Source organism: Canis aureus, chromosome 19, assembly GCF_053574225.1.
Source record: "Canis aureus isolate CA01 chromosome 19, VMU_Caureus_v.1.0, whole genome shotgun sequence".
NCBI lineage: Eukaryota > Metazoa > Chordata > Mammalia > Carnivora > Canidae > Canis > Canis aureus.
Window position 1 is genome coordinate 48,934,447 of NC_135629.1, and position 5,481 is coordinate 48,939,927.

Sequence of the window (5,481 nt, forward strand, 5' to 3'; positions counted from 1 at the left end):
AAAGTGAGTAGAAATTCTGGATGGATCTTTTTTGGGTCTCTCTTCTGACTTTCCCTAGCATCACTAAAAAAGACAAGGAAAATTTTTTAGTAACATTATGAAAAGCAGTGTTGCTTTTCTGGGATGAAGTATAGAAAATCCCATGTGACACCTGCACCCCAACATTATCATGATTTAGGTCTTCTAGGGTTTTGAGCATTGTTACTTACAATCAAGTCTCTATTTTCATAGAGATAATACCCCTATGCACAGAATGTTTCTTGGCTGAAGAGTTTTTTAAGGGATTGCTTTATGTCTTTGTTTTTAAGACTGTAAATAAAGGAGTTCAGCATGGGTGTGACCACTGTATACATCACTGAGGCTATGGCACTTGTCCTGGAGTTTTGTGAAGCAGTAGAACTGAGGTAGACCCCAAGGCCTGTGCAGTAGAACAAGGAGACAACTGAAAGGTGAGACCCACATGTGGAAAATGCTCTATACTTGCCTCCAGCTGATGAAATTCTCAAAATGGAGGTTACAATCTTAGAGTAAGAGAATAGAATTCCAGTAAAAGGAACAACACCAACAAGTCCAGTAGCAAAATACATAACTATATCATTGAGAAAGGTGTCAGAACAAGCAAGTTGGACCAATTGATTAAGTTCACAGAAAAAGTGAGGGATTTCCAAATCATTACAAAAAGAGAGCCGTAAAACCATTAAGCTCTGTGACAATGACTGCAGGGCAGTCATAATTCAGCATGCCATAAGCAGGAGCCCACAGACCCAAGGGTTCATCATGACCATATATTGTAGGGGGTGACAGATGGCCACAAACCGGTCATAAGCCATCACCGTCAGAAGGAAGTTATCCAGATCTCCAAAAAGCATGAAGAAATATACCTGGGTGATATATTCTGCATAGGTAATGAATTTTCTCTGTGTCTGGATATTCAACAGCATTTTGGGGACTGTGGTGGAGGTGAAACAGATGTCTGCAAAAGAGAGATTAGAGAGGAAGAGGTACATGGGCATGTGGAGGCAGGAGTCAGTGATAATTGCCAGGATGATGAGTAGGTTCCCAATGAAAATTACCAGGTACATGGACAGAAAAAGTCCAAAAAGGAGGGACTGTAGTAATACCTCTTCTGAGAGCCCCAGGAGGATAAATTCTGAAACACATGTTTGATTTTCTGGTTCCATGTAGCTAATGAAACTGATGGAAAAGAGACAAAACAATGAAAATTTAGCCACAGTTACCATGTACAGTTACTGAAATAAAAGGCTGAAGGTCCCAATGGGGAAAGGCAAGGAGAAAGATTAATAGAATAAGTTTAGGGTAGTATAATTGGTCCATAAACTAGATCTAGGAATGGACTGAGGAGCTGGGACTCTGTTTTTGATTAAGGTTAGCTTTTGTTAACTTGACCTAGAGCTTTCCAGCTTATACAGACCCAGTAAGAATTTAGTCACCTTTCTATGTAGTTCTCTTTTATGAATACCATGATGAACTAACCAACACCATGCATTGGACCAAGTCAGACTATTCCAGAGGAGGCTTTCACTCTGCTGTCCACTACACCACCCCTACTTTGCTTTTAGTGGTTGATGCTGCCACTTGGCCCCTAGAATCCCAAGATACAATAGCTCCCATTGTATTTGGGTTTTGCAGTTTGATAGCTGAAGTTCCCACCGTATGATCTAGCCTACAGAGAAGATCACAGAGCTCTTCAAGGATGCTGGAACTCCCCTCACAAATTTATTTCTCACAGTTATGGTGAAAGGTATGTCTTCTGACCTCTTCCAGCAGGGATGAGTAGGTCAAATCTATGTTAACACTCCAATCTCCCTAAGCCTCTACATCCATCCTCTTCATTAAATCAAAAGAGGTCTGGCATTTCCAACTCACCCACTGTGGTCTACCCTTGGTCCATTATTCAACCAAATTGTAAGGTTCCCAAGCTGCAACATGGAATGTAGAAACTCTGCATGATAGCCCATATTGATAAATTCAACCTGTTCCAACTTTATGTGGTTTCTCTTATTTTCCCACTCTCTTAATATATTCATTCCCACACATGTTCCCTAGATTTCTGTCTGTATAACTTAGAAAACTCAAGTAGTTCTTTTGGAGTCAAACATACCTCTTCACAGGTCATTCTGCACCTTACCCTTTAGTGGCCTACTGGGCCTACTGGTACCTGAGTCTAGTTATGGATCTAGAAACAAAGAGGAAAGATGAGGGTGAGACCTGAGGAGACTCCACACTGTGTTGTGTAGCAGCTGCCTAGTGGGGAGGCATTAGCTTCCTCAGGCAAAGCAGGGTCAAACTCTCAGAGTGAAGTGGAAAAGTTACACCACTGTGGGTGTAAAGGCAACTACCACTGGGGCTATGGATTACCCTACCATCCACAGGGGAGGATTAGGGTTAGGGAGGTCAAACCCACTGGGGTGGGGATGCAGCTTCCACTGGCAAAGAAGACTTATCAGACTTAGGAGTTCAATTCTCCAGCTTCATCAAGGCCTTCTCACATGTCTTCATTCCAACATGCAGGATCCCATTCCTTCCCAAGCAGTGCCTCCAATTTAACTGTAGACACCCCATATGGCTACTCATTCAACTTGCATTATAATGCAGCCAGTCACAGGATGGGATTTTCAGCAATCCTAGCCTTGAAGATACAGGAGATAAATATCTTCCAGGGCACACATAAAAGTTTTCAGATCATTTATAAGGCATTTGAACTGAGATTCAAACATGTGACCTAATCTTTTTCTTTCCCACACTTTTTTTAGTAACATTATGAGCAGGCCATCAATCTCAGCATATTCATTAGTTTGCAACAACGTTGGAAAGTATCAGATACACAGCTTCCCAGATCATCCCTTTTTACAATTGGTTTATTAGAAGTATCCAATGGAAATATTTTGCAAATCTCTATTGTTCTCATTATTGATGGAGATAGAGTCATTAGTATCTTTAATCTAATCATATTTGAGAGCTAATTCCAGAAAATCCAGAACCAATTCAAAGCACTCACATTGGAAAACATAAACAATTGAATGAATGAATGAATGAATGAATGAATGAGTGAGTGAATGGAAAAAATCTCCTGTACAAAAAAAACAATCATGTACATAGATATTCCATTCTCAAGGAAGTGGAAACTAACCTACCAACAGTGAATTGTGGGCAAAACATAGTATCTACTCATAAAAAGTACAGTATGGAAAGGAGGGAAAAATAATAACTTTACAGTGGACAAACCTGTAAACAGCAGCTCAATCATATGTTCAAGTTCAGGGCAAAGTAACAGTGATAGTTTGTATCCTCAATATAAAGTGATAAAAATGACAACCTCCATGTGTTTCACCCAAAAAAAATTCATAACTCTAATCTAATCATGAGATAACTATCAGACAAATTTCAAGTAATATAATACTTTTCAAAATATCTGACCATTAGCTCTCAAAGCTATCAAGTCCTTCAAAAGAATGAAAGTCCGAGGAACTTTCATAGCCAATAGATACCCAAAGAGAAATGATGGCTAAATGAATGCATTCTGGATGACAGATGTTAATAATGGGGAAACTGGTATTCTTTGCAATTTCCTTGTAAACCTAAAACTGTCTTTTGGGTGTTAAGTTTGGTAAGTTATTTATAGATTTTGGATACTAACCCTTTATGAGATATGTCATTTGAAAATATCTTCTACCATTCTGTGGCCTGCTTTTTAGTTTCATTGATTGTTTCCCTCCCTGTGCAGAAGCTTTTTATCTTGATGAAGTCCCAATGGTTCATTTTTGTTTTTGTTTCTCTTGCCTTTGGAAGTGTGCCTAATAAGAAGTTGCTATGGCTGAGGTGAAAGGGACTCTTAATGATGGAGAACATTGCTGGAGGGGATGTGGGTGGGGGATGGACTACATGGGTGATGGGTATTAAAGAAGACACTTATGATGAGTACTGGGTGTTGTATGTAAGTGATGAATTCTAATCTGGAAACCAATATTGCACTGTATGTTACTATAAAAGTTAAATAAAATAAAATGAAAAGAATATTTATAAATAAATAAAGTTATTTGTGAAATATAAAGACCTTGGAGGCAGTTATCCCTGAGCTGACTCCAGACTCCATCACATGCCTATTCTGTCTCACATTGTTCATCCACAAAATCTGATTACATAGTTACTGAAAGAATCAAGCAAAATAAACAATGCAAAATTCCCACCTGCATCTAGCATTAACAATGAAGTTGGATGACTGTTTCAAACCCTTAGAGATTCATCTCTCACATCCCATATCTGTGTCCACTGTCCCTATTTCCACCCCATTATCTATGGCTTTGGCTGTTACAGCAGCAATAATGTGTTCCTCCCATTGACCCAGGTGACCTTTCCATGGGATGAGTTTAGTCATGGCCATTACCTGATATAAACTGCACTGATTTTAGGGGCATGAGTCAGTTCTGTAGTCAAAATATAAGACTCTCTGCTCTGATGGTTCTCTCATGGCCGGGCCCAAGTTTCATTTTTCATCCCTAACTTCACATTGTGTCAGGTATTAAGAACTATTTTTCATTACCTAAGCATAATATGCTCATATTTACTGCTATTCCTCCTGAAAGATTCTCACACTTACCTCACCTGGAATAACTATGTGCCTACTGAAAAGCTCTGTCCAATTATAACCTTGACTGTGAAGCCTTCACTAATCTCCCCTGGAAAAGTCTACTATTTTAGGACCCACATCACCAGAATTGGAATACTATATCAGATATTACATTTACCTATTTCTATGTTTCTTTCCCTTTTTAGACCAGGAGTGCCTTGAAAGAAGGAACAACATATTATTAATTTCCTTATTCCCAGAATATAAGCTAATGCCTACCATTCACTAATGTCTCAATAAATGTTTGGAAAAGAACAAATGGTTGAGTAACATGAAAAAGAGGTACCATCAACAATAGGGAGAAACGAGAAACAGTGAAACCACAGAACAAATCATAGAGACAAGGAGGCCCCATGATTGACAGCCAACACCAGAGGAGACAGATGGGAGCAAGATGTTTTAGTGCATTCACCAATGGCCTACAAAATTTAGGACTGTAATATGCCAAGACTTTGTATTACCAGACTTTTATTTCCTTGTTATCCTTCTGAATAACATAAAGTTACTGCCAATAAAAAGAGTCCTATGCATCATTATCATACTCCCCAGTACCTGTGAAGATGCTGTAGTTCACCCAGATATTATCACAGGAAAGGCTGAGTTCACTCATGAAAGTATGATTAACGAATTTGCCCCCAGAAAAAGCAGGGAGATAGAACCACTCATGAGGCCTCTGGAAGGCCCAACTGTTTTTTCCCATCATCTGAAATTAATAGAATAGACTTGAAAGGTTTTAATGGAAACATTTAAGAGTTTCTGTGACTTTAGGAGCTGAATTCACATGAGACTCATTGGTGAAGTATTCTTTTGCCTTTCTATTCCTTGAGAGATTT

At 39.0% G+C, this 5,481-nt stretch overlaps 1 pseudogene; it reads right to left on the reverse strand.

Moving 5' to 3' along the window:
• Nucleotides 1-242: 242 nt before the first annotated feature.
• LOC144291122 (olfactory receptor 7A17-like) lies at nt 243-1,181 on the reverse strand (annotated as a pseudogene).
• Between the last annotated feature and the right edge of the window lie 4,300 nt (nt 1,182-5,481).